The sequence below is a fragment of the Papio anubis genome, chromosome 11 (assembly GCF_008728515.1).
Source record: "Papio anubis isolate 15944 chromosome 11, Panubis1.0, whole genome shotgun sequence".
Lineage (NCBI taxonomy): Eukaryota > Metazoa > Chordata > Mammalia > Primates > Cercopithecidae > Papio > Papio anubis.
The window spans coordinates 119,811,451-119,830,685 of NC_044986.1; the positions used below are offsets into that span (position 1 = coordinate 119,811,451).

Here is a 19,235-nt window from a genome sequence, read left to right on the forward strand (position 1 = left end):
ATGGGCAGCCTGCATCCCTGCCTACCTCCTTCCCACTTTCTTTCCTCCTCTCTGGTTCTTATAAGCAATCCTAGCTTCTCGGAGGCAGCTCTCTAGCAAGGCTCCATCTATGGAGCTTGACTTTAGATTTGGCCAAGCTCTGCTTCACCTAAATGAAGGCATCATCTCAAAACTCTCTAAACTCCTCCTCCCACTCCCAATGGGAACAAGCACATGGAAACAAAGGCAAGGGGAGGGAGAAGGCGGTCTCTATCCTTGCTCCCGGGATTCCATTTCTACCAATGTCATCGCAGTCAAACACGGGTGGCAGTTTCCTTTTCTTAGACCTCCCTCGATGTGTGACACGCCCTGTGGCCGTTTCATAACTAGGAGGAAAAGTTCACATCTTTCCAGTGAAGAGGAGGCCACAGCTCCCCTTCCACTACTCAGCAGGTCACGATGAGATTGGGGATGGCAAAGCCGATACTGCTCTTGCCCACAACCCGTCAGAATCCTCTCTTGCAGGCTTTGCTTTGGCATAGGGAGGGTCCCTGCTTGTTAAGCATCCAGATGAGCAAACTCTGCCACTGCAGCTCTCCTCCACCCAGCAGCCTGGAGCCTGACAGCAGCCAGATGGAACCAGGCTGGGCAGGAATAGGGAGGGGCAATTCCCTACAAGTCTGGCCCAGAAGCCATGGCTGCAGAAGACTGCTGGCAAGTCCACGGCTGAAAAAGATCCCGTGTCATACTTTGCCACAGAGTGCTCTCTGCAGAGTCACCAAATCACACTGTTAGAAAGCCAGATGGTTAATCGACAGTTCACCTGGCTCAGCTGCCTGCCTCCAGATGTGGCTGCGTGCAGTAGGAAGGCCAGACATGGGGATATTATTGCAAGCAACACCCACATGTGCACACACACACAATGCACATACACATACACAAATATGCACGCAGATGTGTGCATGCATGTGAACAAATGCGCACACTCAGGCATACACGCATATGCATATACACATGTCCTCACCCTGCTTTGAGCCTGCCTACATCCTGGCCTCAGATGCAGCGCCAGGCAGGAAGCAGAGCAGCATCCTCTGCCACAGAAGGCCTGGGGCCAACATCAGGACCATCAGCCTCCCCACCCTGTGTCTCTGCCCCAGGAGGCAGGAGGCTCTCAGGATGCAGTACCTCTGGATCTACCACGTCCCTCCTACACCTGGCACTCCATCACAGAACTCTGGGTGCCTTGAACCTGGTTCCAGAGACATGCATAGCCCCTGTCCACCCCTCCACCTCCACCTGGCCTCCTCTTCCTGCTTCATTCTTTTGGATTTGGGGCCTAAGTCCTTCTCCTTTGCCCTCCAGGCTGTGGTGATGCCAAGCTTCAAAACCTGGCCTAAATCCCTAGGCCTGGAAAGCCTGCCCACAATCCACAATATCTCAAGGCTTGCTGGTACCTGCAGCTGAGCTCTTTCCCCACCTATTTTTCTGACAGCCCCCAGCAGACATCCACTTCTCACTTGTGGCAGCATAGATTATGGTAACCCCATCCTAATCCAAGTGTGTGGCTGGTAAACTCTCTCCAGTTGAAATACAAAATTTATTAGCATTTACTCTTGGGAAGTTCTTTTTTTTTTTTTTTTTTTTTGAGAGTCTTGACCAGGCTGGAGTACAGAATCATGATCTCGGCTCACTGCAACTTCTGCCTTCCAGGTTCAAGCAATTCTCCTGCCTCAGCCTCCCGAGTAGCTGAGATTACAGGCATCCGCCACCACACCTGGCTAATTTTTGTATTTTTAGTAAAGTTGAGGTTTTACCATGTTGGTCAGGCTGGTCTCCAACTCCTGACCTTCAGTGATCTGGCCGCCTCGGCCTCGCAAAGTGCTGGGATTACAGGCATGAGCCACCGCGCCTGGGCTAGGGAAGTTCTTACATATTGAGGAAAATCTCGATTATTCTACAACCAGCTCCTCTCCACTACCCACCTTTGGGGCCAGCTAGGGCATGTCCAGAAAATGCAAACTAATTCTAAGCCCCAAAAGGAGTCTCTTGCAATTAAAAGAGAGACCAGGAGAGAGCAAGAAGGAATTTCTCCTTCAACATATGTACATGATACAGTAACTGACATTTTCATGACCATTATAACAGGAGACTGGCATCGCCTCTTGCCTGAAGATGAGAAGGCTTTCTGTGTGGGCGTTTCTTCCCTCTCTTGCCTGCGATCAGCAGTCTCTGTCAGACTAATTGAAGGAAAAGGAGGGTTGCTATGCAAACACAAACAGATGGCATACAGACACAGAGCCTTCATATTTCAGGTAGACTGTGGGCCTTGCTGCTCCATACCTCCTCTCCCTCCTGACCATCACTCTTTTTCCTTTATGTCTCGCTCTCTCTCATGCTGGGCTTCTCCAAGCACAGAGGGTTTGACAGACTTGGTATAGTAAGATCTGATATTCAACGCCTACTTAGGTTCCAACCTGACCCTGTCTCCTGCCACCGAGGTAGCCAGTCATCTGCATTTTGCAGCTTGGAGAACCAGAGGTCTGTGGGACTAGCAGGCTGCCCTGTGTACTTCGTTTCCATGAATTTTTATATTATTTTTAATTGACAGATAATTGCATTACATTTATGGCATCTAATGTGATATTGGATACAGGTACACATTGTGGGGTGATTAAATCAAGCTAATGAACAAATCCCTTACCTCACTTGCTTGACATTTTCTGTGATGATACATTTAGTTATTTTGTTAAATATAACTTAGTTATTTTGAAATATGCATCATTGACTATAGTTACTCTGCCATGCAACAGATCTCAAAACCTATTTTTCCTGTCTAGCTGAAACATTGTATTCTTTGACCAATAATTCCCCATTCCTCCCTCTTCTGAGCCTCTGGTAGTCACCATTCTACCCTCTACTATGAATTCAAGTTGTTTTAAACAGTGAAGCCCCATCTCTACTGAAAATACGAAAAAAAAAATTAGCCGGGCATGGTGGTGGGCACGTGTAATCTCAGCTACTTGGGAGGCTGAGGCAGGAGAATTTTGAACCCAGGAGACGGAGGTTGCAGTGAGCCAAGGTTGCACCACTGTACTCCAGCTTGGGAAACAGAGCAAAACTCGGTCTCAAAAAAAATTAAAACAAAAAATTTTTTAAATTCCACATGAAAGTGAAATCATGCATTGTTTGTCTCTCTGTGCCCAGTTTATTTCACTTGCATTTTAAATATCTAGCCACTGGCAACTCTCATCCAAGTGCTCATCTCTGGTTAAAGAGAAAAGAAGGCTAATTTGCTGGGATTCAAGGCTGACCAGGCTTGGTGTAGGCCTGTCGCACCTCCTGGCCTGCAGTTTTTCCTACTGCCCTACACCCTCTGCCTGAGCAGTCTCCTCTCTCCCTGTGGTTTCCATGACATTGCCACTCTGTCATCTCCCATTTCCTTCCTGGCGCGTCCTGCTGAGCTCCAGACCTGTGTATCCAGCCCCCTATTTAATGCCCGCCCTTGAGTCTTTGGTAGTCACCTCAAAGGTGGTGTGTGTCCATTCTGAACGCTTGAACTCCCACCGCCCCACCTCCCTGCACCACCAAATGTGTCCCTACCCCAGCAATTGCTGCCACACTCAGTGGTGTGTTTATTTTCTCATTGCTGGTGCCAGAACAGGAAGCAGCTATCCCTGGCACCTGGCTCTCCACCTGTCTCACCACATCCTCCCATCTGGTTTGTCACCCAGCCCAGCACAGCTTACCTCACCTGTGAGTGGAGAACCCATCCCCTCCCTTCATCTCTGCTGCTCCATCCTGCCCCAGCCATCCTGGGCTCCTCCTGGGGCTACTACAAGAGCCGGGAGGAGCCCATAAATTTACCACTTTAACTATATGTATAGATACAGATAGAGTTTTTTTTTGGTTTTTTGTTTGTTTGTTTGTTTGTTTTGAGATGGAGTCTTGCTCTGTCACCTAGGCTAGAGTGCAGTGGCGTAGTCTCAGCTCACTGCAACCTCCACCTCCTGGGTTCAAGCGAGTCTCCTGTCTCAGCCTCCTGAGTAGCTGGGATTACAGGCACACGCCACCACACCTGGTTAATTTTTGTACTTTTGTTTTTTAGTGGAGACGGGGTTTCGCCATGTAGGTCAGGCTGGTCTCAAACTCCTGACCTCAAGTGATCCGCCCACCTTAGTCTCCCAAAGTGCTGGGATTGCAGGCATGAGCCACCACACCTGGTCCACTTTAACCATATTTAAGGGTGCAGTTTAATGGCATTAAGTACATTGAAATTGTTATGCAAACATTCCCACCATCCACCTCCAAAACTTTTACTTCTTCCCAAACTGAAACTCTGAAGCCAGGAAACATAACTCCCCATTCTCCCATCTCCCCCAGCCCCTGGCAACCACCCTTCTACTCTCTGTCTCCTTGAACTGGACTATTCTAGGAAACTCATGAGAGTGCTATCACACAGTGTTTGTTCTTTTATGTCTGGCTTATTTCACTCAGCGTGTTGTCTTCAAGGTTCATCCACGCTGTAGCACGTGTCAGAATTTCCTTCCCTTTTTAAGGCTGAATAAGATTCCATTGTGTGGACAGACCATACCTCACCTATCCATTCTCCATCAGTGGACACCTGGGTGGCTTCACGTCCACCTTTTGGCTATTGTGAATAACACTGTTATGAACACTAGGGTATAAATATGTTTGAGTCCCTACTTTTAATTCTTTTTGGTATATACCCAGGAGTAGAACTGCTGGATCACATGGTAATTCCACGTTTGATATGTTGACGAAGCACAAAAAACTTTTAAAAACATTAGTAAGATGATGTCTTTCCCCTTCTTAAAGCCCTCCAATGACCTCCCATGGCACATGGTCAGCAGGTGCCCAGCCACTGGGCTCTGCCTGGCCCGCCCTGGCCTTTCCAGCCTTCTCCCCCGTCACTCTGCCCCTTTCTTGCCTTATTCCAGCCTCATGGGCCTTCCTCCCACAGCTCAAGGCTCAAAGCTCTTCCCCAAATCACCACTTTCACATAAACTATTCTACTCTCCTCCTGGTCTCCGTTTGAATATTACATTCTCAGGAAAGTCTGGCCTCCTGCCCCAGCCTAAACCTGACGCCCTGATGGAGCCTCATCTCCAGGTTGGTCAGCGTAGGTTCATGCGGGTACGGCTCACACTCCCGTCTCACTAATGCCCTCAGCATCCGGCACATGGAGGGATGAACGGAGCGCTCTGCTATGTTACAGGTTGTTGTTACTGCCGCTGCTGTCATTTTGGAGCAAGACTAAAGCTTATCACATGCCGGCAAGGCAGGACTTGTCTTCATTAAACGGTGGTGGAGCTTCTCCCATTGGTGCTAGTGCCCTTGTCATGGGTCACACTGGGCACCCCAGGCTCGGCACATGACACTTGACTGGTGTAGCCTGAGCATGTTATTTAGGGTGCTGTTTGTCTGCTAATATAATTCATTGCTCACACACCTGTTTCTATCACCAGACTTAAAGCTAGTTGTGAGTAGGAAGAACATGTGATTTGTTTTTAATCTCACTTGCCATTGACACATCTAGAACCATGCCATCAGTAGGTGCGTCTTTGAAAGGCTACTGAAATGTTGGTGGCTTGGTTGGAATACGACTCTCGAAATTTTACCATGTATTAGCATATTCTGTTTCTAAAAACAGCCTCAAATCAACTTGGCTTCTCAAATGTTAAACAATTGTTGAATCTTTTAAATTGCTATCTAGCCATATTGCAATTAGAGCAAACATATGATGCATCAGCTATGCCAACTCATGAGTGGTTGCAACGATCCCATTTCTCCTTAAATTTGTGGATGTTGTATCAGCATTCAGACTGTGTACATAAGTCATTTAAATTCCTCTATGTGCGTATATATGAATGTTCATAAGAACTACCGTTTACTGAACTCCTACATCTCTTAAACCTGCAGTGTTAGGCTCTTACACTATGCTAAGGGATTCATATATATATAAAATTCCTCCATGTATATTCATATCATATATATTCATATATATATAAGTTATATATATGAACACATAGGGATATATACATATATAGTGCTCCATACATATGAATACATGAATATATATGTATATACATAGATATGAAGATATATATATATATATAGCCCTTAGCAGAGTATAACAGACCAACACTATGGGTTTATATATGGCATCTACATATATATGAATATGCATTCATATATATAGTTTATATATATGAATATATACATCTTGTAAACCCATATGTTGGTCTGCTATACTCTGCTAAGGGCTATACATACATGTATATATCTTCATATATATAATTTAATCAGTATGTAATTAAAAACTGTAATATAAGTGTTTTTATCCCAGTTTATAGAAAGAAAATTTGATTTTTAGAAAGACTGAATAATTCCCTTAAGGCTACATAGCACATAAGTGGTAGCTCTGATTTAAACTCAGGACTATCTGACTTCAAATCCTGTGCTCTGCATATTTTTCATGGATAATGAGTTGGCTTTATCTTCACTAAAATTCTTGCAAAGCCCATTTCCTTCTACCCTGCATCCTCAGTGAGAAAGAAAACAACCACATCCTCTGAATGAATCTTATTTCTCAAGGCGGGGACGCATCCCTGAGGGCTGAGATTGCAGTGTAGGGAAAACATCCGTACTGTAAGAGTCGGGGCAGGCTGGGCCATACCACAGTAAGAAACAACCTCAAAATCACAACGACATACAACAGTAAACAGTTGATTTCTAGTTCACATTGGTGTCCATGGCTGGCCAGCTCAGCTTCCGCTCCACACCCGGAACTGAGTGGCGGCCTCTGTCAGAAGCACTGCTGATCTTGCGACAGAAAGGAAACAGGAGATGATGAAAACTCATCAAAAAATGAGTTCATTGGCCAAATTAAGTCACAACTCACTATAGTCCATTATAGAATTCTCTTTCACTGTGGAAGAAGCAAATGATTCTAACCCAGTATGAACACTTTTGCTCCTTATCTCACAAACCCACAGCACTGTGCTTTTCCCAGCAGAACACCATGAAAATTACCTTTTTTTTAATTTAAAAAGACATTTAATCTAAGAATTTAGAACTCAGAACTCATATACTTTTCTTTGTTCAGGTATATAAAATGGAGGCGCTTTTAATAAACACAACCATACAAATAAAATAAAATTGTTCAAAATTTTCTAAAATTCAAATACAGAATTTTCCACGTATACACTGTATTTCCTGAGTAACAGGCATTAACTCAAAGATTAGAAATATTTTCAGGTCTGGTGCAGTGACTCCTGACTGTAATCCCAACACTTTGGGAGGCCAAGGCCAGGGATCGCTTGAGCCAAGGAGTTTGAGACCAGCCTGGCCAACATAAGGAGACCTTGTTTCTACAAAGAAAATTAGCCAGGCATGGTGGCAGGCATCTGTAGTCCTGGCTACTCACTAGGCTTACATGTCAGGATCACCTGAGTCCAGGAGGTTGAGGCTGCACTCCAGCCTGGACAACAGACACTTCACCCTGTCTCAACAAAAAAAGAAAAGAAAAAAGATAAAAAGGCCGGGTGCGCTGGCTCACGCCTATAATCCTAACACTTTGTGAGGAAAAAAGATAAAAAGGCCGGGTGCGGTGGCTCATGCCTATAATCCTAACATTTTGTGAGGCCAAGGCGAACGAATCTCTTGAGCCCAGGAGTTCAAGACCAGCCTGGCGAAACCCCATCTTTACAAAAAATACAAAAAAAAAAAAAAAAAAAGCCTGGCGTGGCGCTGCGCACTTGTGGTCTCAGCTACTTGGGAGGCTGAAGTGAGAGGATTGCTTGAGCCTGGGAGGTAGAGACTACAGTGAGCTGTGATTGCACCACTGCACTCCAGCCTGGGTGACAGAGTAAAACCATGAAGAGGAGAGGAGAGGAGAGGAGGGGAGAGGAGGAGAGAAGGGGAGAAGAAGAGAAGAAAGAGAGAGAGAAGAAAGAAAGAGAAAGAAAGAGAGAGAAAGAAAGAAAAGAAAGAAAGAAAGAAAGGAAAAAAAGAAAGAGAGAGAGAGAGAGAGAGAGAGAGGGAGAGAGAGAGAGAGGGAGAGAGAGAGGGAGGGAGGGAGGGAGGGAGGGAGGGAGGGAGGGAGGGAGCTGTATTTTCTCCACTAGGTCTTGACGCCGAATCCTCACCAGAGCTCTCTGTCAGCGTGTGGAGCGCTTTTCTGGCAGTGCAGCTTGTTGTTTGGTCTCACTCTTTGGAGTGATTGGTTCAACAGGGCTGCCTCTGCCTGGCTCCTTAGCTGTTTGGTGATCACCCAGCATCTCCTCTATTCATCAGTACTGTCCCCTACGATGAGCTCCTGTTTGTCTGGGAGCTTCATTCCATTTTCCTGTAATCTACTCTACTCTGCTTATTCAAAGCTCCCATAATTTTCTCGTGTGGACTGAGCTTAATTTAAACAGCTTCAGAAACATTGAGTTTGCCAGCAACACTTCATTTTAGGCAAATTTTCCATATTTTACACCCTATTATGCACAATATGAGCAAGATCTGCAGAAATCCCCTAAGTAATTACTATTGCTACCATGACAGCAGCAAACCAGGCCACATCTGGACCGTGTGCAAACTTTGCAAGTGCCATGGCAGTGGCAGTTGCCAATTTCTGACACGGGACATGAGTTTCCATTGAGCGTCCAGTGCTCCTAGACCTGTCCACCATGCATGCGGGTGACTGCAGTATCTCTCCCATCCAGTGCTCAGGTGGAATGGGGTTCCTTGGGACATAGGATACCTGTTTACTGTGTTTGGTCATCAGTAGCTGGATTTGAATCCCATCTCTGCCAGAGACTTGCTTGGGCAAATTATTTAACCACACCCTTTTTCAATGTCAGCATCTATGAAGAAGAGGCACAAAAACTTATGGGGTGGGCACGATGGCTCACGCCTGTAATTCCAGCATCTTGGGAGGCTGAGGTGGGCAGATCATGAAGTCAGGAGTTCAAGACCAGCCTGGCCAACATGGTGAAACCCTGTCACTACTGAAACTATAAAAAAATTAGCTGGGCATGGTGGCGGGTGCCCGTAATCCCAGCTACTTGGGAGGCTGAGGCAGGAGAATTACTTGAAACTGGAAGGCAGAGTTTGTAGTGAACCAAGATCGTGCCACTGCACTCCAGCCTGGGCAAAAGAGCGAAACTCCATCCAAAAAAAACCACTTACTTCATAAGGTTGCTGTAAATATCAACATTTAAACAAGATTCTAGATAACTCCACTGGTAGACCACGTGACTTGTAACTGACCAGTAAATGCAAATGACATGGGAGCAGAGTCTCTGTTTTGTTCACTGCTAGATGCCAGGAGAAGGGCAATACCTGGTCAGTATTTGTTGAGTGAAGATGTGAACAAGCTGGCGACCTAGGACCCAGGTGTTTAGCTGGTTGCTCGCTTTTCTTCCTGGTCAAATGGTTCCAGGGCAGGGGCTGTGTCTATCTGGCTTACCTCTGTATTCCCAGCACCTATTCTACTACCTGGCACAGACAATGCTCTCAATAAATATTTATCCAATAAATGAATTAACAAAGACAACGTGCATAGCACATTTCCTTTTAGTAACAAGTACATGATGAAAGTCAGCTGTATATCTGATAGGAGCTCCTGAGACCAAATGAGCCTACTTGAGACCTGATATTCCATAGATATGAATATTACAGATTTCTTCATGTGCAGCAGCTCTAAGTGTCTTATTGGATACTACTCCAGACTGATGCTCAGAGAGCATCTACAGCAGAACTATCCAATATGGTAGCCACTGGCGACATGCGGCTTTTTCAATTTACATTAACTCAAATTAAACAACATTTTAAAACTCTGTTCCTCAGTTGCGCTGGTCCCATTTCAAGTGCCAATAACCACACGTGGTTAGCGACTATCATTTCAGACAGTGCAAATGTAGATACAAAATTCGCTACTACATATTCATTTTTATGGAAAACAGGCATACTACCATGGTGTCCTCTGATACTTCCTGAGCCTATAAGCACATATCCAAGGTGCTTCACAAACATATCAAAATACATCTGGGAACAAGAGGGGGAGGGTTACCCTTTTGTGTCAACTTGATTGGACCACAGATGCTCAGATATTTGGTCAAACATTATCCTGGGTGTCTCTGTGGGGGTGTTTCTAGGTGAGATTAACATTTGACTTGATGGATTGAGTAAAGCAGATTGCCCTCCCCAATGTGGGTGGGCCACATCTAATCAGTTGAGGGTCTGAAGGGAACAAAAAGGCTGAGTAAAGGAGAATCTGTTGTCCCTCACCTGTCTTCAAACTGGGACACTTGTCTTCTTCTACCTTAGGATGTGGACTCAGATGGAACTTATACCATCAGCTCTCCTGAGTCTCCAGCTCACTGACTGCAGATTCTGGGGTTTCTCAGCCTCCATGATCATAGGAGCCAATTCCTTATAATAAGCCTCTCTCTCTCTCTCTGTTTCTCTCTCTCTATATATATATATGTATCATTTCACACAACACAAATATAGACGAAAAATTCTTTCTCTGTCTTTCTCTTTCTGTCTCTATATATGTATGATATGGTTTGGCTGTGTCCCCACCCAAATCTCATCTTGAATTGTAGCTCCCACAATTCCCACATGTTGTGGGAGGGACCCAGTGGGAGGTAATTGAATCATGGGGGCAAATCTTTCCTGTGCGGTTATTGTGACAGTGTCACGAGATCTGATAGTTTTATAAAGGGGAGTTTCCCTGCACAAGCTCTCTTCTCTTGTCTGCCACCATGTGAGGTGTGCCTTTCACCTTCCACCATGATTGTGAGACCTCCCCAGCCATGTGGAACTGTGAGTCCATTAGAGCTCTTTCTTTTGTAAGTTCCCTGGTCTTGGGTATGTCTTTATGAGCAGCATGAAAACGGACTAATACAATGTAGAATCTCTTACTGGTTCTCTTTTTCTGGAGAACTCTGACTCACACAAAGAGACCTGAAAATCTTTCTTTTGTACAGATGGGAAAGCACTGATTGAAACAAATAAGCCTTTTCTTGGGTCCGACCACAAGCAGAGTTTCTGGATTCCAGACTGGAATTCCCAGCTCACCCAGAGCCCACAGCAGTGCAGAGGGACTGCCGTGCTCCATGAAGTTGCCAGCATCCCCCTCCACCCCAGCCCAGGGCGGCATGGACCAGTTGGGCTTTGTTGCCTGTGGTTGCTTCCCTTAACCAGGCTCCAGGGATCTAACAGGGGCCTGACCTCACCACATGAAATTCAAGGAAAGGAGCATCTGCCTTACAAGGAGCTGCTGCTTTCATGAGGCATTGTGCTCTCAAGTGGTCTGGCTCCTGGTAGGGGATTTTCAAGGACAAGGTCAGAGATTAATCTCCGTTGGCTTCATCTGCACCAGCCAAAATAGTCTTGACCACAATAACAACAAAAATGAAAAGAGCCAAATAACATGGGCAAGAACCAAACTTTCCACGCCTTAAGCCCAAAACCTGTTCAAGACCAAGGAATCAAACGAGGTCAAGAAAATTATTTTGTTCAGCTAAGGTGGCTCCACATGAGTTTCTGCTTCACTTCTAAGCAGAGATGCACAGGAAATCGCTTGCCTACTCCTACCACACTGGTTCTACATGACGCTAGCCTGCAGTTCAACAGGCACAGCATGATATACCCGGCTTTGTCACTCACAGTCTAGAATGAGTAACTCATCATCTTTGACCCTCAGGATCCTGATTTGTAAAAGAATTGTAAAAATATCTAACTCATGCAATAACTGCAAAAATTGCAAACATTTCCATGAGATCTTGTATGGGAGTTTCTCAACCTCAACATCATTGACATTTAGATGGGATATTATTTTGTTGTCAGAGGCTGTCCTGTGCATTGTCAGATGTTTAGCAGCCTCTCTGGCCTCTACCCACTGGATGCCAGTAACACTCTCTCCAGCTGGGACAATGAAAAATGTCTCCCAACATTGCCAAATGTCTTCTGGGGGAGGGAGTTGCCCCTGGTTGAAAACCAGTGCTTATACTTAAAGACATTTTATAAAATCAAAAAGCATTGCCCAAATGTTCATAATTATTAATGTACAATAATTTTAAAGCAATCTCAGAGATCCTTCCAAATATTGATGGGTTACATCATATTATTTGCAAGAGAACAGTGGCACTGAAAATGTAAAAGCCATTGGGATTCTCTACAGAAATGTTTAGTCATTGTTGTATTGCAAAATTGATGCCCTGATCATTTGTGCTTCTTGGTTGGTTTGTTTTTTGTTTTGAGATGCAGGCTCGCTCTGTCATCCAGGCTGGAGTGCAGTGGCTTGATCTCAGCTCACCGCAACCTCTGCCTCCCAGGCTCAAGTGATTTTCCTAACTCAGCCTCCTCAGTAGCTGGGGTTACAGGTGCACACCACCACACCTGGCTAACTTTTGTATTTTTAGTAGAGATGGGGTTTCACCACGTTGGCCAGGCTGGTCTCGAACTCCTGACCTCAAGTGATCCACCTGCCTCAGCCTCCCAAAGTGCTGGAATTACAGGCGTGAGCCACTGCATCCAGCCAATCATTTGTGTTTCTAACAAAGTGAAAACAAACACCAACCATTGATAAAGAACACAGTCAAGTGGTCCAGGCATCTGAGCAGCAGGGGAGAGCCAGCAACCACGTGTATCCATCTCTCTTTCATCTTTGATTCTATAGTCCACTGGGATGTGTTCCCATGAAGTACTGGGACATTTCTTCACCTTTATACTCTTAGCATCTGTCTTAATCAATGTAGACTGCTATAACAAAATTATATTATATGGGGTGACTTAAACAACAAAACTTATTTCTTACAGTTCTGAGGCTGGGAAGCCCAAGATCAAGGCGCTGGCAGATCCCACACCTGGTGAGGACCCTTCCCCATTTGCAGAAGGCCACCTTCTTGCTGTCCTCCCATGGTGGAGAGGAGATGGAAAGAGATCATCTGTCTTGTGTCTCTTCTTGTAAGGGCTCTCATCCCGTCGTGAGGCTCCATCCTCACAACCTCATACCTGCCCAAGTCCCCACCTCCTAATACCATCACATTGAGGGTGTGACTTCAACATAGAAATTGTGGGGGACATAAACATTCAGTCCATAACAGCATCTGACACCGTGCCTGACACATGGGAGGGGCTTCATATGTTAAGTTTGCATTGAACAACAGTTCTCAACCGTGCTGGCATACTGAAGTTACCTGTTTAAAAATTATCAGCTTATATGATCACACCACTGTACTCTACCCTGGGTGACAGGACTGACCCTCTCTCTCTCTCTCTCTCATGAGAACATGGTGTTTCTCTTGCCAATGGGCTAAACAAAGACCTCCGCGCCGGGTAACATTTGGGCAGGCCTCTTCACACATGCCTGTCCTTCTCTGTCGCACTTGGCTAACGCCAACAACCTATGTGTGAATAGTATAAAGAGATGGCTCCCTCCCTCCCTCCGTCCGTTCTTTTCTTTTACTTTCTTTTCTCTTTTCTTTCTCTCTCTCTCTCTCTCTTCCTTTCATGCTATATATATATATATAGCAATCTCCCTAGCCTCTCCCCACTTGATGCCCTCTGTGGTTGTTCCCATTAACGAGGTTCCAGGAGTCTAACAGGAGCCTGACCAGTTCACCTGAAGTTCAGGAAACAAAAGACTTGATATATATGTACACACATGCGCACACATATATACACATAGCCATACATATATATACTTATATATGTATATATATGTATAAAATTATCAGCTTAAAAGAAGTCCTGATCCATGGTCCCTATCCCGAGGGATTCTGCTCTGGGGCACAGTCTGGACATTTTAAGCTCCTCTAATGATTCTAACATGTGGTCAAGGTTCGGAACCACTGGCATAGAAAGAACACCTCGGCCGGGCGTGGTGGCTCACGCCTGTCATCCCAGCACTTTGGGAGGCCGAGGCGGGCAGGTCACAAGGTCAGGAGATCGGGACCATTCTGGCACACAAGGCTAAACCCCGTCTCTACTAAAAATACAAAAAAATTATCCATGGCGGGCGCCTGTAGTCCCAGCTACTCGGGAGGCTGAGGCGGGAGAATGGCGTGAACTCGGGAGGTGGAGCTTGCAGTGAGTCGAGATGGCGCCACTGCACTCCAGCCTGGGCGACAGAGCAAAACCCCATCTCAAAAAAAAGAAGGAACACCTCAAAACCTCTTGCTCTCCAGTGCACAGAGGGACACGTCCCGCAGGGCTCCTGCCTGAGCAGCTGCTCCCTCCACCCGTGCTCCCGCCGCCCACGCTGCCCCCCAGCGCGTCTCAGCCCTCCTGGCGGTCCGCGCAGCCTCCGCACACACGTTCCTCGGGTCTCTTTTCAATTCTCCCGAGTGCATTTCTGCGTCACTAACTTTCTCCCAAGAGTCAAAGGCCACTCACCCTCAAATCAAATGTAAGTTCCAGAACCTCGAGAAGTTGTGGAGCCTTTCTATAAAAAGTTAGGCGATTCAACCTGAGCAACATGATGAAACCCCATCTCTACAAAAAAATACAAAAATTAGCTGGGCGTGGTGGGCTCGCCTGTAGTCCCAGCTACTGGGAAGGCTGAAGGGGGAGGATCACTTGAGCTCAGGGGGTGGAGGCTGCCGTGAGCCGTGACTGTACAGCATTGCACTATAGCCTGGGTGACAGAGCGAGACCTTGTCTCAAAAAAAAAAAAAAAAAAAAATTAGGTGATGGAAAGGAAAACGGAAGACTGGAAGACTGAGGTGCTGGAAATGATAGTGATAAAGGAGTCTCAACTCAAAGGTTTAGAAAAAGGCAAAATTATCCAATTAACTCACAAGGGTTTTGTTGGGCTGGGCTCAGGCCTGTTAATCCCAGCACTTTGGGAAGCTGAGGAGGGTGGATCCCTTGAGCCCAAAAGTTTGAGACCAACCTGCCAACATGGCGAAACCCCGTCTCTAAAAGAAATGTTTTTAAAAAATAGTTGTTAACAATGCCATGTGCAACTCTGAAGTACACAGCTTTGGGGAAATGTCAGTAATATCACTGAAAGGGAATGTCGGACTTCAAGAGCTTCTGGTATCCTGGAAGCACACCAGTAATCAGCTTCCTCCTCCACCGGGGGGGGGTAGGGCTGTCTCCAACTCTCTGGAGGCTGGGGAAGGAGGAATCCCTTACACTGAGCTGGTGAGCAAGGCCATGCTCCAGCTGAAGGCTCTGGAGTCTTCAGACCTTACCCCAGTCGTGGTTTATGGCTACTATTTGTACAAGCTCCAGACCAAGTGGATGCTCCAGTCCATGCCCGAGTGGAACCACCAGCGCCAGGAGTGAGGGATGCTCAGGCTTGCGGAAGCATGAATCCCCTTGAAGTAGGCCCTTGGATGCAGCGAACCAGCTTCCAGCCAATGCGATGAAGGTCTGGATGTAGAGATTACATTGTGCCCAGAGCTGGAGGGATTCCTCCAGCTTGGTTTAAACTCTGCTCCAGCCTGATAAGCTAAGGGAAAACCATTTGTTTAGGGGTCTCTGACTTTGCTGTGAGTCTTGTGAATATCTCTCTCACGGTTGCCAATAAAATAAAAATTAAATTAAATTAAAAAACAAACAATTGCAGAAGAGAAAGCAGAAGAAACCAGAGAGTTGAGCTCCTGAGTTTTGATTCCGTTGTGAGTCAATGTGCAGGAAGCTGAGGAGCCGGGAGGCTGCTAATCTTAGACCTGGCTCAGTCCTACCCCACGGGCAGCAGCTGTTGCAGGAGTGTGGACGCAGGCGGGCACCAGCATGTCTGGGTGCTGATTTGGGGTATGTTTCTTTTCTCGTTGATTTGTTGTGGCATTAGGGAGCCCAGATGAGGACAACTATCAACTCTGAGGCCCTTAAAGAACAAGTTGGAAGTGAAACCGAGCTCTTCCTGGTTTCTTATTTGCTACTCTGGAGAAAAGAGGTGATCAATACTGATGCTAGTAGGTCTTTGAATGCTCTCAGCACCTGTAGGTTAGTAACTGAGACTCTCAAACTTCAGATTATTTCACAACCAATGGCTAATAACCTGAGCAGATGCATTCACTTATAATTTTTACATAGGTACATGCAAGGCTTGCAACTATGAGTGCCCTCCGACAATGAAACAGATGCAAAATAGAAATCATGTTATCAGATGATGCCACAGTTGTCTCGCAATGGCTTTGTGGAAGGATTTTTCATGGGAATTTTTCCATCTCTTTATACTTTCCACACACAGGTTGTTGGCGTTAGCCAAGTGCGATGGAGAAGGACAGGCATGTGTGAAGAGGCCTGCCCAAATGTTACTCGGTGCGGAGGTCTTTGTTTAGCCCATTGGCAAGAGAAACACCAGCACCACATTCTTGGTGAAAAGCCTCTTTCACAGAGAGAGTGCATTCAAGGAGAAAATCAGGCTTGAATTGCCATTTCTGAGGCAGAGCTTGAAAGACAGATGGAAGGAGTAGGTTCCATGGGAAAGGAAAGGAGGAAAGAAAGGGGATGGCCTCACTTGCCAAAGTAAAGCTGGCTGTGGCTGAGAGCTCTTTCAGAACTGCCAGGAACCTTGGGAGCCGTACACTTCTCTCTCCCGGGAGGAGACCCAGGGCCAAGTGACACTTCAGTAACTGGAAATCCCTTCTCCAAGGCCAGAGCCCTGTGCAGAAAGCATGGGAAGACTTCAACAAAGCCCTCTCTTCTTCTCCAGCAAAGTAACTGTGCAGTCAGGAAAAGACAGAAAATTCCTAAGTAGAGGGGTTCTTAACTTAGACTCCACAGGCTAGTCTAGAGGGTCATGAACAAGCTCTAGGAGGTCTGTGCACACCCTGAATTTATGCGGAAGCTGAGTTTGGGTGAAGTTCAGAAGAAGGGTTCTATGCCCAATCGGTCATGTTTAGCGGACATGTTCATTTCCCAACCATTGTCCTGCCTGCATTTTCTGTTCTTCACCACTGTAGATGTAGTTGGCCTCACCGTGTTCCTTTCTGAGACACATAATTTTTCTTGATGTTCTGAAGTACTGGTTGGTATATATTAAAAGTAGATGTTGTAAAGGGACATATTTTCCAAATCTTTTTGTTAAAATCCACATGAAACATTGTCTTTGGGCAATGGAATGGCCAAACTGCCTCTTTGGACAGGACACGTTGTATTTGTGTTCTGGTCTAGGGAAGAGCAGAAAGGAGCAAGTGCTCGTGGGCTCCCTGCCAACACGCCTATGGTGAGGCCGGATTAGCCAGTGTCTCACAGGGCTGCGTTTGGTCTCACTTTGCTGTGCATGTAGTGTATATGATCAGCAAACAAGTCCTAATTTTATAGCACCTACTCTTTCTAGATGTTAAAGAGGTTGCCAGTGTTTGACCAAAGTCCAGTTAGTAAGCAATTTTGTAAGTTTTGTAAATTAAAATTCACAGGAAAGACTGTCTTCTAAAAATCACTTGTGAACATTGTGAACATCACCTCTAAGCATTGCACATGCATCGATTTGCCCACGGGGTTGATAGATGTGAGAAGAGGAAGGGTTGTAGGCCAGAATGTCCCTGTGTAGAAGATGCTTTCAGGACATGGCCTTTGTTGCATGTATGCAGTTAATGCATATGAATTTCCATCATCTCTGAATTACATAGCCTAAGAATTTAGAAGTGCACATATATGTTAAAAGTAGAGAATATAAAATAATACACTTTAGATTTTTCTACTTACAGGTATGATTATCTTTCAAGAATGGTGTTAAATTTGATCTCTTGGAGGAGAAGGGTGTAGAGGGAAGTTTAGACAATTTCAGGTTGTCTGACCATGGTTCTATCTGTGTATTTTCATTAATTTTGGTCTCCAGTAAGGAATAAACAAGTCCAATGTGCCCAAAGTGTGTTAAAAGCAGAGGTAGGAAAACAACCCCTTTATAAACGTGGGTTGTTTTATAAAGAGATTGTTTAACTACCTCTGCTTTGAACACACTTTGGCCATTTTTGTTTTGTCAGTTTATAGGAAGGACTGTCTTCTGGGAGTGACCTCTGTTAACCCACCTCTTGGACGGAGCCAGACACATTTTCACGCTTCCTCATCGGGGCAATAGAGCTGGGAGGACAGTGACAGTGGAGCTCCTTGCTGGTGACTCCATATCTAGAGGACAATTTGGGGTTATCACCGCAGTTCCAAATGTGCAGTTTTTAGTAAGTGCTTGTGTTTATTATAGACTATGTTCATTCTTTTTTATTTTTATTTTAAGTTCTGGGGTACATGTGCAGGATGTGCAGGTTACATAGGTAAACGTGTGCCATGGTGGTTTGCTGCACCTGTCAACCCGTCACGTAGGTATTAAACCCAGCATACACATTAGGTCTTTTCCCTAATGCTTTACCACCACCACCCCCCACACTCCCCTGACAGGCCCCAGTGTGTGATGCTCCCCGCCCTGTGTCCATCTGTTCTCATTGTTCAGCTCCCACTTATGAGTGAGAACATGCAATGTTTGGTTTTCTGCAGGCATTAGTTTGCTGAGCATAATGGCGTCCAGCTCCATTCATGTCCCTACAAAGGTAGACCATGTTCATTCTTTATTTCACAACATCAATGGTTTTTTAGATGTCTTGAGATGACAATGTATGTTAAAAAGTAAAGCTAGTGAATTGGCCCATTTGTAAATGTCTTTTATTATAATTAACACAGAAGAAGCCTCTTGAACATGGCATTCCGAAGCCACCTCTGAGCAGTGCACCCCCAGGACTCATTAACTGGGTCAGCAACAGAGCGGCAGAAGGAGCATGAGGAAGGCACTACACAGACACATTGCTATTTCCATCTTGATGATAACCATTGATGTACGTGTGTATCTCTTTGGGGATTACTGTAAGAATACACTGCTAAATAACTCAGTGGACACATACCTTCTTGCTAACATTTTACTAGGATAACTCTGATCTTTCTCTTAGAAGCATTATATCCTGTTGCTTTATACCTTATTTTATTTTATTTTTTGAGACAGAGTCTCACTCTGTCGCCCAGACTGGAGTGCAGTGGTGCGATCTCTGCTCACTGCAAGCTCCGCTCCCTCGGTTCATGCCATTCTGCTGCCTCAGTCTCCCGAGTAGCTGGGACTACAGGCGCCCGCCACTACACCCGGCTAATTTTTTGTATATTTAGTAGAGACGGGGTTTCACTGTGTTAGCCAGGATGGTCTCGATCCCCTGACCTCGTGATCCACCCGCCTCGGCCTCCCAAAGTGCTGGGATTACAGGCGTGAGCCACCGCGCCCAGTGTTTTATACCCTATTTTAA

At 45.7% G+C, this 19,235-nt stretch overlaps 1 protein-coding gene across 3 annotated transcripts in view; it reads right to left on the reverse strand.

The window, feature by feature from the left end:
* Positions 1–19,235, reverse strand: part of PFKFB3 (6-phosphofructo-2-kinase/fructose-2,6-biphosphatase 3) — a 306,098-nt gene that overhangs the window by 113,949 nt on the left and 172,914 nt on the right. The window lies entirely within an intron of this gene.